The following is a 17,470-nucleotide window of genomic DNA, read 5'->3' as shown; positions in this document are numbered from 1 at the left end:
TCCTTAAACAACTCTCCCTCGACGCCAAAATACTGGCCAAAATCCTAGCCAAAAGGCTAGAAGACTGTGTACCTGAGGTGGTCACAGAGGACCAGACGGGCTTTGTCAAAGGTAGACAGCTGGACCGCGAACATCAGGCGCCTGCTGAACGTGATAATGACCCCCCTCCGGGGAGAGAACACAAGAGGTGATCGTCTCCCTGGACGCAGAAAAGGCCTTCGACAGAGTCGAATGGATATACCTCATAGAGGTACTGGAGCGGTTCGGGCTTGGAACAGGGTTCACAGCTTGGGTAAAGCTCCTGTACAACGCTCCCATGGCGAGTGTACAGACCAACAATACCAACTCCAATACTTCCAGCGCACAGGGGCACCAGACAAGGATGCCCACTGTCCCCCGCTGCTGTTCGCACTAGCAATCGAACCGCTAGCAATCGCGCTCAGGGCAGCAAAAATTGGAGGGGGATCCGAAGGGGAGGGTAGAGAGCACAGAGTCTCACTCTATGCGGACTGATCTGCTCCTCTATATCTCGGACCACAAAGCAGCATGGACGGAATCATCGCGCTCCTGAAAGAGTTGGAGCCTTCTCGGGCTACAAACTCAACATGAGCAAAAGTGAGATCTTCCCATTACACCCGCAAGGGGGGGGGGGGGGGGCAGCACTAAAGGGGCTGCCGTTCAAACAAGCCCGACATAAATTCCGCTACCTGGGGATCCAAATAGCCCATGACTGGAAAGGGATCCACAAATGGAACCTCACCAGCCTGACGGAGGAAGTTAAAAAGGACCTGCAAAGATGGAACACACTCCCGCTCTCCCTCGCGGGGAGAGTTCAGACGATCAAAATGAACGTACTGCCCAGGTTCCTCTTCCTGTTTAGATCCATTCCGATCTACATCCCCAAGGCCTTTTTCAAAGCGCTGGACAAACTCATCATGGCGTTCGTATGGGGGGTTAAAAATGCTAGGATCCCAAAGAAGGTCTTACAAAAAACAAAAACCAGGGGAGGGTTAGCCCTCCCGAATCTACAATTCTACCACTGGGCAGCAACAGCCGAGCGAGTAAGGGGATGGATCCAGGAGCCAGAAGCTGAGTGGGTGCGTGCGGAGGAGGCCTCCTGCATGGGAACCTCCCTCCGGGCCCTCGCCACGGCAGCACTCCCATCCCCACCCAAAAAACACTCCAGCAGCCCAGTGGTGACAGCCACCCTCCAATCCTGGAACCAACTGCGGCAGCAACTTGGCCTGACCAAAATGTCGAACAGGGCTCCCATCTGCAACAACCATAGGTTCAAACCAGCACTGACCGACGCCACCTTCAAAAGGTGGAGGCAGGACGGGGGGACACTGACAGTCAGGGACCTATACACGGACGACAGGATCGCAACACTGGACGAACTGACAGAGAAATTTCAGCTAGCTGGGGGGAACGAGCTACGGTACCTGCAGCTCAAAAACTTCCTACGAAGGAGACAAGGACGTACCCACAACCGCCACGACAGACACTACTGGAAGACCTACTGGACGCAAGTATCCTAGAGAAAGGGAACTGTAGTGACATGTATGACCGACTGGTAGATAGGGACGACACCGTACTGGACGCAACAAGGAGGAAATGGGAGGACGACCTGGGGATGGAGATCGGGTGGGGACTCTGGAGCGAAGCACTGCATAGGGTCAACTCCACCTCCACGTGCGCAAGGCTCAGCCTGACGCAACTAAAAGTGGTACATAGAGCCCACTTAACAAGAACCCGTATGAGTAGGTTCTTCCCAGAGGTGGAAGACAGATGTGAACGGTGCCAAAGAGGCCCGGCCAACCACGCCCACATGTTCTGGTCCTGCCCCAGACTCGTGGAGTACTGGACAGCCTTCTTCGAGGTAATGTCCAAAGTGGTGGGAGTGAGGGTGGAGCCATGCCCGATAGTGGCGGTCTTCGGGGTTTCAGAACAGCCAGATCTATTCCTGGGGAGGAGGGCGGATGCCCTTGCCTTTGCCTCCCTGATCGCCCGCCGTAGAATCCTGTTTGGCTGGCGGTCAGCAGCACCGCCCAGAGCTGCGGACTGGCTGTCCGACCTCTCGGATTCTCTCCAAATGGAGAAAATCAAATTTGCCATCCGAGGGTCGGACGACGGCTTCCACAGAACGTGGGAGCCATTCATGCAACTGTTCCGGGACCTATTTGTGGCCAATGTACAAGAGGAAGAATAGTCGGGGGAAGGTAGCGGGAGGGGGGGGGGGGCTACAGGTTCGTTACGGGGGTTCGATGGCTAGCTAAGGCCCAAAACCAAGCTAAATAAACATGTTGAGGGGGGGGGGGGGCGCAGTTACTACTACGAAGATGCTTACCTGTAAATATGTATGTTAATTTTTGCGTGTTTGTTTTTGTTTGTTTTTTTTTTTCTCTCTCCTAACAATTTGTAATTTGTTCAATATAAAATACGAAAACTGAATAAAAACATTTATAAAAAAAAAAACAACTCTCCCTCGGACTGATCTGTTCCCTGTAAGAAATACTATTCACAACGCCCTCTGCAGCTCTTGCTCATGTATTTACTTTGTCTGGCCCTTCTTCCGCACTGTAACCAATTACTATTTGTCGATGTACTATTTGTCAATGTACTTTGCCGATTATTTTTTTTGTCTACTATGTATGTACTGTGGCTCCCTATACACACACGACTGTGTGGCAAGATTTGACTCCAATTCGATCTATAAGACGGACTACAGAAGTGAAATCGGTCCCTTGGCTGCAGAAAAATACTTTTCACTGTACTTCAGTACATGTGACAATAAATAAATCAAATCAATCAATCATCTTGCAGATTACTTCAACTTTTAGTGGCAACAAGGATATGCAATGCCTTGGAATTAAGAGCATACAGAAAGGGTTAATTTTTACACTAACTAACTTTTCCAATGCATATTTAGCAATCTTGACATGATTAGAAGTTACCAAAGTGATGTTTAGCTGACAAAAAATTAATTTACAAGTTTCCCTTGAGCTGGTTCCACTGATCTCCACCAGAATCCACTGATCTCCAGCAGAAAAGTTCACATCTGTGCAATTCATGGCAGTGGAACCATTGTTCAATAATGTATTTTTAAACTGTCCTCATTTGAATTATTTTACAAATCAGTCAGCATGAAACCATGATAAAGTATAGGGAATGATTCTTGTTAAAATTGAAGTTATTGCAGGTGATTGAGTTAAATGCTATTCTCATAGATATAGGTACAAAAGGGGAAACAGTGGTGGCTCAGACTGCAATCAAATCTGATCAGCTGTTAACTGCTCTCCCACTAACCCCAAAATTTGACAGTTCCAACAGTGGACTCGTCTTGCCTTCAGTGCACCTGCAATTTTCATTGCTCCACTATTGCCAGTCATGCCATCAGCAAAGCTGGGGCATTCCTTCCCTGAAAAGCCCTACTTTTCTGACACGCTTTCTCATCTCCTTTAAGACACTGCTCAAAACCTCTCTCTTTGACCAAGTTTTTGGTCACCAATCCCACCACCTCTTTATTTTTTTTATAAATGTTTTTTATTCAGTTTTCATGTTTTATATTGAACAAATTACAAATTGTTAGAGAGTGAAAAAAAAACACGCAAAAATTAACATATATATTTACAGGTGAGCATCTTCGTAGTAATAACTGTGGCCTCCCCCTTTGCCGGCATACATATTTTACATTCCCCAACATGTTTATTGGCATTTATTTAGTTTGGTTTTGGGCCTTAGCTAGCCATCAAACCCCCGTAACGAGCCCGTAGCCCCCCCCCCCCCCCCCCCCCCCCCCCCCCTCCCTCCCCGCCGGCTACCTTCTCCCGACTATTCTTCCTCTTGTACGTTGGCCACAAACAGGTCCCGGAACAATTGCATGAATGGCTCCCACGTTCTGTGGAAGCCGTCGTCCGACCCTCGGATGGCGAATTTGATTTTCTCCATTTGGAGAGAATCCGAGAGGTCGGACAGCCAGTCTGCAGCTCTGGGCGGTGCTGCTGACCGCCAGCCAAACAGGATTCTACGGCGGGCGATCAGGGAGGCAAAGGCAAGGGCGTCCGCCCTCCTCCCCAGGAATAGATCTGGTCACCACCTCTTTATGTGGCTCAATTACAAATTGCATCTGATAATGCTCCTACAAGGGTATTTTGTGCATACAATTGAAAGTTTCAATGTTATTATTGTTAATAAAAAGTGTCATTGTATGCTCAAGTTCTAAGTTTTCCAATAAATGTCTTTATCAATTTTCCTGAATCATGTATGAACTTCGAATAGCATCCATCCCTAACAGACTCCTCAGAAGACTGAAGTTTGTGTTCCGTCTTGGGAATTGGTGGCTTCATTAGTACATTCATTACACACAGTTCCAAGTGCATAGATCAGCAAGAACTCTAAAAGTGATTTTTAAAAATTGCTTCAAAAACACAAAGTAATATGCAAAGTCATGTGGAGCACGTAGGTCCCAGTGTCAATCCCTAATCTAAATATGAGTAGGCTGGTCACAATATGGGTGCTCCAGTTTCCCACTTGCCTGCATTGTGGAAGGGAGAACAAAATTAAAAGATCCTTGAGGCAATCTTTTGCCTAACAGCTAAACAGCAAGTTCCACTGAAATGTACATCTGGACCTCAGATGAAGACAAGATCAGGCTTGTGATGTTTCTCTCTGTCAAGTAGACTGGAAATACTCATTGAGATTCACAAATAAAAACTCTACTTTGTACATTAGGAGACAAATTATACTTTTTGAGCCATGTATCCCTCCCTCCAAGGAATCAATAATATCTGAACCAAGGAACAAACGAAAACCATAGAGAAATGGGCAAAAGTCAGGAAACAAAAAGGTCAAGAGATAAAGAAACACAACAGTCTAAAGAAGCATACCCATCTTAATTTTCTTGATAAACTAAACCTACTTTAACTGAGGAACAAAGGAATAGGCCCATCAAGCCTTCTCCTCTATTCAATATGATCATGGCTGATTGTCCACTTCAATGCCTTCTTTTTTTTTTAAACAAACAATTTTATTGAGGTATTTTTTGGCATTGTATACAGTCACAGAAATATGCAAACAACAACGGAAAACCAACACTTCAACCAAACCATAGTGCACATAACCGCTCCTCTCCCATAAACACTAACCACCTATTTATCCCTCCTACTCTACTCTAACCTCCCCCCATTGACGTTCAATCTCCTACGAAGAAGTCGATGAATGGCTGCCACCTTCGGGCGAACCCCAGTACAGATCCCCTCAAGGCGAACTTCATTTTTTCCATACCCAGAAAACTCGACATAGTTCGGTCTTCGGGGGTTTTGAGTCCCTCCATGCCAGCAGTATTCGTCACCGGGCTATCAGGGAAGCAAAGGCCAGAACATCGGCCTCTTTCTCCTCCTGGACTCCCGGGTCTTCCGAAACCCCGGAAATTGCCACCTCTGGACTCATCACCACCCTTATTCAATGCCTTCTTCTAACACTACCTCCATAATCCTTTACTTCACAGGCATATGGAAATCAATTTCTATCTACTTTAAACCTATTTAATGACTGAGCCTGCACAGCCCTCTGGGGTAGAGAATTCCAAAGATTCACAATCCTCTGAGTAAATAAATTTCTCCTCATCTTGGTCTTAACTGACTTCCCTCTTATTTTCAAATTGTGGCCCTGGTTCTAGACTCCCCAACTAGAAGAAACATCTAGCCTGCATTTACCCTTGTCCCAAAGTATTTTGTAGATTTCAATAAGGTCACCTCATGTTTTTGAAAGTCTGGAGAATATGGGCCCAGTTTCCCCAATCTCTCTTCATTTGACAATCCGGCCATCCCCGCAACAAGTCTGGTGAACTTTCGTTGCACTCAATGACAATATTCTTCCCATAGCAAGGAAGCCACATTTCACACCATAATCCAGGTTCGGTCTAACCAGGATTCGTTATAATAGAAGCAAGAATTTACTCTTTTGTGTTCAAACCCTCTTTCAATAAAGGCCAACATATCATTAGCCTTCCTAATTGCCTGCTGCATCTGCGGGTTAGCCTTCAGTGACTGTAATAACTGTAGAAATGTGTTACATTTCATATTTGTGGCAGTAACGCTATCAAAAACCCTGGCTTAAACGACATACGGGCAATATGTCTGGTAAGTCTGTAATTAAGGCGTCATTCCAACCACTTACTTGGTTACAGATAAAGGGCTAACACATAGATACACAGAAGATAGGAGCAGTAGGAGGCCTTTTGGCCCTTCGATCCTGCTCCGCCATTCATCACTATTATGCCTAATCCTGCTTTCTCCCCATAATGGAACATTGCATATATTTTGGATGATTCCCTGGAGTGTAAATAACTTGTGTGGGGTTGTATTTAGTTCTAATTTATCAGGTCATGGAAACTAGTGGGGCATACAAGATGTAATTAATGGGAGGATCCGGGTCTTTCTGTCTGTAGTTTTTTAGTCTGTTATAAGATTTTAGGTTGAACAGCAGTTTGCCATTGGACTGGAGTCTGACAAGACAGAAGCGTACTGCATCTGCTGTTGAAAGGGTCTCTCCTACAAGTATCCACACAGATGTTGGCAGCGTGGTGGCACAAAGGTTAGCACTGTGGCTTCACAGCGCCAGTGTTCCAGGTTCGATTCCCGCTTGGGTCACTGACTGTGGGAGTCTGCACGTTCTCCCCTTGTCTGCGTGGGTTTCCTCCGGGTGCTCCAGTTTCCTCCCACATGTCCCAAAAGACGTGCTGTTAGGTGAATTGAACATTCTGAATTCTCCCTCTGTGTACCGGAACAGACGCCGGAGTGTGGCGACTAGGGGCTTTTCACAGTAACTTCATTGCAATGCTAATGTAAGCCAACTTCTGACTATAAAGACTATTATTATTTTGATTTATAAGTGGCATTAATATTGTGCTGCTCAATTGGAATTAGTGGCAGATGTAGATAATAAGTTAAAGTTTTTCTTTTTATTTAAGAACTGTTTATCTGATAATAACAATAATAACAATCGCTTATTGTCACAAGTAGGCTTCAATGAAGTTGTGAAAAGCCCCTAGTCGCCACATTCCGGCACCTGTTCGGGGAGGCCAGTACGGGAATTGAACCCGCGCTGCTACCTTGTTCTGCATTACAAGCCAGCTCTTTAGCACACTGTGCTAAACCAACTCCTTAATTGTGAAGCTATTTGATTTGAAGTGGAAAGGAAACCTCTTAAGGATGTATCAGGACATGGGGCCAGAGCTGCGAGGAAGCAGGCGGGCTTGAACAAGAGGGGAGTTCGGGGGTTGGTGTACCTTGCAAGGTTTCTGGTCACTTATGAATCCAAGGACTATTACTTAGAGACACAGATTAGGCGGACAACTTTATTAACAACCATGAACTTGGGTCTAACTGAATGGAATGTGATGTATGTTTTTTTTTGTCTTTTTGGGTGTTGCAGGTTGGTGGGGTGTTGGGGATATCTTGCATATAGATGTTGATATTTTGTGGATAAAGTTTGTTTTTCAATTTATAGGGGCGATGGGGGATTTTCTAAGATGTACGGTATGTGTTTTTTGATGGGCTACGAGGAATAGTTTATCCTCAGGCTGGGCAATGCCTTTTTCTTTGTCCTGATCGAGAGCTGCTTCGCTAGCAATACACAATGCTGGCAAACAGGAGTGAGATTGGGTGGGTGGGTGGGGGGGGGGGGGGGGGGGGGGGTGTTTGCGAGCCTCATGTCTGGGGTGGAGAGTGGGGTTGCGAAAAAGAGAGCCGGCGCCTTGGGTTTGGTTTCAGTTTGCAGACTTGGGTGGGGTGGGAGTTTCCCCTAACGGTGGAAATGACTGATTCCAGGAGGGGGGCATGGCAGAGAAGGAGACCCCAATTCAGTTGGTCACCTGGAATGCAAGAGGATTGGGTCGCCCAGTGAAGATGTCCAGAATTTTTGCTCATCTAAAGAACTTAATCTCTGATGTGGTGTTTTTGCTGGTGAGATCAAAGGATCTTTCTGGTGAGGTCAAACCAGACTCCAGAGGGGGTGGATGGGGCTTGTGTCTCACTGGGGTTTCGATGGAAGGGCCGAGGTGCGGCAATTTTGATCAATGAGCGGATACCCCTGTCAACCACCAGGATTGTGACAGATCCTAATGGTAGGTATGTGGTAGTCAGTGGGTCCTTGGCAGATGTTTTGGTCGTAATGATAAATGCACATGCCCCCATCTGGGATGATATGGTGTTTATTAGGAATCTGCTGGCCTGTCCCTGCTCTGGATAAGCATCAGTTGGTTTTGGGATGCCAACTGTGTACTGGAACCTAAAATGGATTGGTCTAGGTCCAAATCTCTGGCTCTCTCAGGGGTGGCAAAGCGTCTTCATAGAGCAAATGGGGGGGAAGCAGACCCATGGAGATTTCTGCACCCATGTGGCAAGGAGGTTTTGTTCTTTTCACATGTGCATGAGGTCTATTCAAGGATAAACTTTTTTCTATTGGGCAAGTCCATGCTAACGAGAGTTAAAAGGGCGGAATATTCGGCAATAGCAATCTCTGCCCATACTCCACACTTTGTGGACCTGGTGCTGGATACGGATCCCATCCAGCGGTCGGCATGGAGGTTAGATGTGGCGCTATTGACGGAGAAGGGGTTCTGTGAGTGTGCGTCTGCGGCCATGGAGGAATACATTAGGCTTAACAGGAATGAATCGGTCTCTCCCTCCATGCTATGGAAGGCACTTAAGCCGGTGGTAAGAGGAGAGTTAATCTCTTATAAAGTGCATTTAGACAGGACTGTTAGGGAGGAATGGCAGCAGCTGGTGGGGGTGATCTTGGAAACATATCGCCATTATTTGGAGTAACCTACTCTGGAGTTGCTGACAACTATGAAGCAGCTGAAAATGCAGTTTGACCTGGCATCCATGGGGGAAGGTGATATGCCAGCTGCAGAACTCAAGGGGTATTGTTTAGGAGCGCAGGGAGAAGACAAACCGTCTGTTGGCACACCAGCTGAGGCAGCAGGTGGCTTTCTGGGAGATCGTAAAGATTAGGGGCTCGAGCGGCTTCTTGGTGACTGCCCTAAGGGACGTTAAGGTGGCCGTTGAAGTTTCTATAGGGATCTTTATAGCTCAGAGCCTCCAGGAAGGGAGTCCTACATGGCAGAGTTCCTGGATGGGTTGCCCTTGCTGAAACTAGAGGGAGAGAGGAGGGAGGAATTGGAGGCCCCGTTAGGCTCGGAGGTATGGAGGGCAATTGGGCTGATGCAAACAGGAAAGGCCCCTGGCTCGGATGGTTATCCCATTCAGTTTTATAAGATGTTCGCAGACCAGCTGGTGCCTCCGATCGTAGATATGTTCAACAACTCTTGGCTCAGGAGTCCTCCATCTCTCTCCTTTGAAAAAAAGAGAAGGACCCCACGGAATGTGGTTTACATAGGCCCACCGCGTTGCTGAATATGGATGCTAAATTATTGCCTAAGGTGCTGGCACTGCACCTGGAGTCATGTGTGCCGGGTGTAATTGCAGAGGACCAGACAGGCTTCGAGAAGAGCAGCAACTGTCGGCTAATATACGGAAGGTTCTAAACGTGTCCTCTCCCCTTCCCCAGGCCCTGTGCGAGAGGTAATTATATCTATGGATATGGAGAAAGCATTCGACATGTTGGGAGTGGGAATACCTCTGAGGTGCTGGGAAGATTTGGATTTGGGCAGAATTTTAAATCATGGGTGAAGCTATTGTATAGGGCCCCTACAGCTCGTGTACACATTGACACATTGAGCTCAGGTTATTTTCCACTGAGCAGGGGTACCATTATCGTCACTCGATGTCAGCAAAACTAAGGAGCTGGTCGTCGACTTCAGGAAACAAAGTGTCGGACACACCCCTGTGTGCAGGGAAGGTGCTGAGGTGGAGATAGAGGAGCTTCAAATTCCTCGGTATACACATCACTACCGATCTGTCCAGTCCACCCACGACGCTACAACCAAGAAAGTACAACAGCACCTATACTTCCTCAGGTAACTAAGGAAATTCGGTGTGTCCACATCAACACTTCCCAATTCTTACAGATGCACCATAGAAAGCACCCTATCTGGCTGCATCACAGCTTGTTACGGCAACTGCTTGGCCCAAGATCGTAATTACAGAGAGTCGTGAACACAGCCTAGTCCATCCAGCAAACACACCTCCCAGCCATTGATTCTGCATACACCTCCCGCTGTCTTGGGAAAGCAGGCAGCATAATCAAAGACTCCTCTCACCCGGGTTATTCTCTTTTCCAACCTCTTCCATCGGGCAGAAGATACAAAAGACAAAGAACGAGCACTGACAGATTGAAAAACAGTTTCTTTCCCGCTGTTACCAGACTCCTGAATGGCCCTCTTATGGACTGAACTGATCTCTCTACGCATCTTCTCTACACTTGTAGCACTATACTCCCTCTACTTCACCCAATGTCCATGTCTATGTACCTACATTGTGTATTTATCATATATCCTATGTTTTTCATGGGTGGGACGAACTGCCTGGGCTGTACGCAGAACAATACTTTTCACTGTACCTCGGTACACATGATAAGAAATCTAAATCGAGTAACTCCCGATTCCCCAAAGCGTGTCCACCATCTACAAGGCACAAGTCAGGAGTGTAATGGAATACTCTCCACTTGCGTGCAGCTCCAACAACACTCAAGAAGCTCGACACCATCCAGGACAAAGCAGCCCGCTTGACTGCTACCCGTTCCACAAACATTCAATCCCTCCACTGACAAAAATAAGTGGCAGCCATGTGTACCATCTACAAGATGCACTGCAGGAACTCATCACGGTTCCTGAGGCAGCAACTTCCAAACCCATGACCACTACAATTTAGAAGGACAAGGGCAGCAGATACCCAAAAACCCCACCACCTGGAGGTTCCCTCCAAGTCACTCGCCACCCCGACTTGGAAATATTTGCCATTCCTTCACTGTCGCTGGATTAAAATCCTGGAACACCCTCACTAACAGCACTGTGGGTGTACCTGCACCTCAGGGACTGCAGCAGTTCAAGAAGGCAACTCATCACCACCTTTTGCATGGCAACTTGGGATGGGCAGGGCAGCACGGTGGTGCAGTGGGTTAACACTGCGGCCTCACGGCGCTGAGGTCCCAGGTTCGATCCCGGCTCTGGGTCACTGTCCGTGTGGAGTTTGCACATTCTCCCTGTGTTTGCGTGGGTTTCGCCCCCAACAACCCAAAAATATGCAAGCTAGGTGGATTGGCCACTCTAAATTGCCCCTTAATTGGAATAATGATTGGGTACACTAAATTTATATTTAAAAAACTTGGGATGGGCAATAAATGCTGGCCTAACTAGTGATGACCACATCCTGTAAAATTACTTTTTTTTAATAAAGGTGATGGGGCACAATCCTTGAATATCTTAACAGCAGAGGTAGATGGATTCTTGATAAGTAAGGGGGTAAAAGGATATCAGATAAGCAGAAAATCAGATCATCCATTGTCTTATTGAATGGCACAGCAGGCTCAAGTGGTCTGCCCCTGCTCTTAATTCATATGTGTGTATGTACAATATCTTTGTCCTGTGGGCAAAATCCATACAAAAAATTAGGGATGAGAAAAGGTATCATACATGCAAAAGCATATTGCAGTCTTCAAAAAGAAATTATTTTCAACTTTGAGCAACATAAAAGCCAGGGAAAACTCACTATTGTTTCTATTCTAACAAAAAAATCATTAACCACTGCAAAAGAGAATTCACAAATCAATGTAACAACTAATGTCTCTTTGTGGAACACGTTTAGGGCCCAGAAAATATGTCATCATTTGAGAACAAATTTTACTTGTGAGTTCAGACTTCAAAAGAACTAGTGCTTGCTCAATGTGTTAACTTAGATATTTTTTTAAGGTTTTCCCTACATGGTATTAATTTATTCCATTTCTACCGAATTTTCATTTTAGTTTTTCTTAGGTTTACTTCAATTTGATGTTTTGTCAACAGACTCCAACATTTGAGAGTTAGGTTTCTTTGACAATTAAATGTCATTATTTTCAAAACATGCCGTACAAGCTCTGCTATATCCTAGCATGCAGTGTTTTATATAAACAAACATTTTTGCAGCTCAAACCATCATTTAACCTTCTCAGATCTTGAACTGTACCCACGGCAATTATTTTTTAAACCCGAGTAGCCTGCACACTCCTCCAATCGAGGATCTTGGAATAATCTAATATGTTCGCCTGATAAGCAAAATGCATTCAACATGCAAGCCTAATTCAACAAATTTGGTGACAGAGAGAGACCGGGAAACACACAAGGCCTGAGCTGCAGCAAAAGGCTTCAGGTGGAAGCAGCCCAATCGCCGACTAGACTCAACCAATCGACCCAGGGCAGTCACTTTCTGATGTAACAACAGGTAACATTTCAGGAGAAGTTAAATATAATTAGGTCTGATTTTCAGCACATCACGAGTGCTATTCGTCCCTCTCTGAACGCACACTCCCGTCCACGTCAATGTTGACACACAACGTTTCGAACAGCTTCATGACCTCAGCAGGCTCCGTAACGTACAAAAAAACAATATAGGTGCCTCACATAGGTAAAACCGCCACTCTTTCCAAATTAAATGTCTCAATTTATAATGGGTCACAGACACCTTACCCTCCTCCGACAGCTGAGTGGAACCGACGAGAGATGGACAAACCACCCCACTGCTGTCAGAAGTTTGCCAGGCTGCAAGCAGGCGCGCGGCCGGGCCACTCAGGAAGCCGTTGTCCTTTCCTGGTTTTAATTGGCCGACGGGCTCATGCCATCACATTCGGACTCGGCCGGCTCATGCTCGATTTTCTCGCGCGTTCACCCGTCACTTCAGATCTGGGGAAACGCGCGCGTAACGACGCAAGCCAGGCTCGCGCTCGGAATGACGGTTAGTGTTTTCCCTCCTCGTCCCCGCCCCGGCGCGTGTAACCGACAGCGAAGACGTCATCGCCGATCCGCCGCCCACCCCCCTCCGGCCCATCCGCTTCCCATCCACTCATTCGGGGAGGGGGAAGGGGACTCAGGGAACAACGCTTGTAGTCAGACAAAAGTGTGTCGGAATTTTACCTTCAGGCTGGGCGAGTTTAATCCTGTTATTTTATTGCGAGGACGCGACGTCCACTAATTTCAACCTGTAAAGGATGGATGGGATTTATTTTCTCCGCGGCACCCCTGTCCAAACATTCAGTTAGCCGGGAAGAGTCCGTCACTGGGGTTTTCCTGTTGACGGGAGGTAAACGGGAGCGGCATTTTTGAAATTAACTGCAAGGAATCAGAAATCTATGACACCGAAGGAGATCATTCTGCCCATGGTATCTGCGCCGGCCCAGCAAGAGCTATGCTGCCCAATCTCACTTCCGAACTCCTGGAATTAGCCCCCAAGTACATACCCGACTAGTTAAATGCAACGAAGGTTTTTCCCTCTGCCAACTATGCAATTACTTGCAATTATATCTGACAATTACTTTAAATCCCTATCCCCATTATGTGGGGGGGGGGGGGGGGGTGCGACTGCTCGGCCCCTCGAGCCTCAACCACCATTCAATAAGATCATGGCTGATCTCAATGTAACCTCAACCTCACCTTCTTGACTAACCCCAACATCCTTTCGTCCCTTGGGTTTTGTTTTTAATTTAAGAGTACCCAATTCATTTTTTCCAATTAAGGGGCAATTTAGAGTGGCCAATCCACCTCCCCTGCACATCTTTGGGTTGTGGGGGTGAAACCCACGCAAACACAGGGAGAATGTGCAAACTCCACGTGGGCATCAGTGACCCAGAGCCGTGATCGAACCTGGGACCTCGATGCCGTGAGACAGCAGTGCAAACCACTGCGCCACCGTGCTTTCATCCCCTGGTTTTACAAGAATCTATCGAGTTGTGCCTTAAACGTATTCAAAGACTGCTGCCATCTTGAGGAAGAGAGTTCCAAAGACAGAGAAAAATTATCATGTCTTGAAGGGGCCACCCCTTTTTCAACAGTGACCCCCTAGTTCTAGGATGTCCCAAAGAGGAAACATCCTTTTGTACAATCCTAGCTGATGTTACTGCTGGACAGTCAAGTCTCAAAGCAGAACCCAGCCTGGCAGATCCTAACTTTTATTTTTTGTTTCGAGAGGTGGATGAACAGGGTCTCAGGACTGGTGATTAACTTTTAAACAAAGAATAAATGTCTGTTGTATTCTCCCGGAGCCCGGGAACTAACGCCCTTGCCTGGGAGAACTGGCCAGGGTGCCATTTAGCACTGGTTTCCACAAAGGTGGACCAGTCAGGGACTTGGTACTCTGTCAGGGTGCCAGGCTGATAGTTTCAAGGTCCCTAGGAACTGGATTGCCCATGCCAGAAGTTGGGCCCATGGGCTCCTTGCCCTTAAGAGTTGGGGTGGGGGTGCTCAAGGACCTCGTGTAGTTGGGTCAATTGGGGAGGGTCCGGAGGCCACGGTCGGTGGTTGAGGGAGGGTGAAAAATCAGGGCACCGTTTTTAAATCCACAAATAAATCAGCTCTCCAGTGCCAGAAATTAGGTAATTGTGTCCTCGGTAGGATATTTCTCAACGAGGCCAGAAAGAAATGTCAAAGTCCCGCTAAATAGCGCTGTCATTCTCGGTGCTGAGAAACACCCCGCTAAACACGCCAAAATGGGACTCTATTTTTGTCCTATTAAATCGTGCCTATGGTGTATTAAAACAAACTTAATTCTTAACATAGCAGTAAACTACCTTAACATCACGAAAATATAACTTACAACAACCAGTTAAACAATGCTTAACAATAAAGGAAATACTTTAACTTCTAACTGATAACTTCTATATTTCCAATCAAGAAAAAGCCATCACAGGTCAAACCCATCTTTGAATAAAGTTAGTAAACATAGGATTACTTGCCATTCTTTGGATAGAAAGGTCTTTGAGACTCTGCTGGAAGAAAAATAGATCCTTTCAGTAAACATTCTGCAAATTCCTGTCTGTCAGATTAATGCTGAGTCTGACAGCCTTCTGCAAAAGATGTTGTTCAGCTCACAGCTTCCAGAATCCTAACTACAACTGACAGCTACAGACCTTGCTCCCCCCATTACTCCCCTCATCTTTATTCCACCCAAATCCTATGATTTACATTGAAATGGAATGCCTCTAATTATCTACTCCTCAGAAATCATAACAAAATAATAATCTTTATTTGTGTCACAAATAGGCTTGCATTAACACTGCAATGAAGTTACTGTGAAAATTCCCTCGTCGGCATACTACAGCTCCTGTTCGGGTACACTGAGGGAGAATTCAGAATGTCCAATGCATCCAACAAGCACGTCTTTCCGGACTTGAGGGAGGAAACCGGAGCACCTGGAGGAAACCCACGCAGACATGGGGAGAACGTTCAGACTCCGCACAGACAGTGACCCAAGCCGGGAATTGAACCTGGGACCCAGGTGCTGTGAAGCAGCAGTGCTAGCCACTGTGCTACCGTGCCGCCCACAGCCTAAACACCTTCAATGTGATCATGGCTGATCCCATCATAGCCTCAACTCCACTGTCCTGCCTGATCTCCATAACCCTTCAGTCCACTAGGCCTCTCCTTGTACACTTAAATTTGGCTTGAAAGAATCATGTTCTTTTATATATATGACTGCCACATAAACATACACAACCTAACCCAGGCTTTTAAAAACATTACTGTAATGGATACTTTTGATACAATATATATATCAATTTCCAGCTCCATGTATAATTTTCACGTTAAGTGGTTGCAGCAATAAGCCCCACCTAAATTGTCTTGTATTTCGATCCTTAAACTGCTCCAAAATCTTAAATGGATTATGGTCTGTATATACAATTGTCTCCAATGAATGTTTAGCAACATTAACATCTTAATGTTGCAACTCCAATCACAAACTCAATGTTGCCTTCTCAATGGTTGAATACTTCTGTTGAGGAATATTTAGTTTCCAAGAAAAATAACCAACATCCTCTCACAGTTTTCTTGTAACCGTATAGCACCAATGCCCACTTTACTCGCATCAATTGCCACGATAAATTGCTTGGCATAATTCAATGTCGTCAACACTGGTGCAGTGGTGAACACAGTTTTCACATTGTCAAATGCCACATAACATTCTGACATCCCATGAAATTTCCTGTTTTTTTCAGAGGTTCAATCAATGGAGCAACCATGCTGCTGATATTTGGCACATGTTTTCAGTAGAAACCACTCATGCCCTCAAATCTCAGAACTTCTCGTTGATAGTATCGGGAACTCCCCAACAGCTTTTGTTTTCACATTCCATGGGGCCACCTAACCCTGTCCAACTGTATGGCCTAAGAATATGACTGAAGCTTTTGCAAATTCACTTTTAGCCAAGTTTACCACCAAACTAACCTCCTGTAATCAATAGAACAGTTCATTTAAATGTTCCAAATACTCCTTCCAAATCTGACTGAACACCATCAGATCGTCTCTGAATACTGCACAATTCTTTGGTCAAGAAATAACCTTGTTGGTCAGTCTTTGTAATGTTGCTGACGCATTCTTCATTCCAAACAACATGGGCTGTGTGGTGATATGCATCACTGTAAATACACAAAGGGTTAATGTAAATACACGTAGACTAGATAGACACTAGAGGGAGCACCAGAGACATCATAACACACAGACAGTCAACCAATAGGTCAGTAAGATAGGACACGACCAATGGGCATTCACGACACACAGAGGTGACACGGCCACAGGAGGGTATTACACCAACCCTTATAAAAGGACACAGCACACATGATCTTCCTCTTTCCAGTGGAGACTCTCAGTGAGTACACAGGGTTGATTTGAAACACATCACACCCACCACCTGGATTGTAGCAGACTGGTTCGTCAGTCTGAGTAGCTCTAGCAGGATTAACAGGAGAGTCCAATCCAAGTAGGAGAATCGATAACAGTTTAATAAATGTGTGAAAGTTATCTCCAAGTCTGAACCTTCCTTTGTCAGAGTGCACATCAAGGATGCAGCTTATGCTACGTCAAGGACATAACAAAATATGGTACCCAGGAGTGACCTGTTTAAATCCATATAGTTACAACTCAGCAAACAGTGACAACCAGCAACAGCAGCCAGGCAAGATGATGTTCAAGATTCCAGTTCCACAGCAAGGTACCAAGGCAATCTCAGTGAAAACTGGCGTTGGTTCAGGCAGAGAGTCGAGATGTACCTGGTAGTGTCTGACCTGGATGGTGTGGCGGATGCAGAGAAATTAAAGCTTCTACTTACCATCGCGGGTCCAGAAGCAGCTGAAATCTTCCAGACCTTCAAATACTCAAAGGGGCAAAACAAGAGCGATTTCCAGGCAGTCCTGGACAAATTCCAAGAATTCTGCGCGGAACATACAAGAAAAAACAGTAAAATAGGCGCCAAGACTCACCACGAGGTGAAGGTAGGCTTTCCATTGAAGAAATCTGCAGTTTTGATTGGCAGCCATCTTGGAAAAG

General features: G+C 46.1%; 1 protein-coding gene across 1 annotated transcript in view; it reads right to left on the bottom strand.

Moving 5' to 3' along the window:
- trappc9 (trafficking protein particle complex 9) overlaps window positions 1-12,881 on the bottom strand; it is a 1,005,291-nt gene extending 992,410 nt beyond the window's left edge. The window contains 1 exon segment of the mRNA XM_038809220.1: window positions 12,626-12,881. The gene's annotated coding sequence lies outside the window, so the exon portion shown is untranslated.
- Window positions 12,882-17,470: the final 4,589 nt, after the last annotated feature.

The sequence above is a fragment of the Scyliorhinus canicula genome, chromosome 10 (genome assembly GCF_902713615.1).
Source record: "Scyliorhinus canicula chromosome 10, sScyCan1.1, whole genome shotgun sequence".
NCBI classification, from domain to species: Eukaryota; Metazoa; Chordata; class Chondrichthyes; order Carcharhiniformes; family Scyliorhinidae; genus Scyliorhinus; species Scyliorhinus canicula.
Note: the sequence above shows the minus strand (reverse complement) of the source record. Positions and strands in the feature narration are given on the sequence as shown.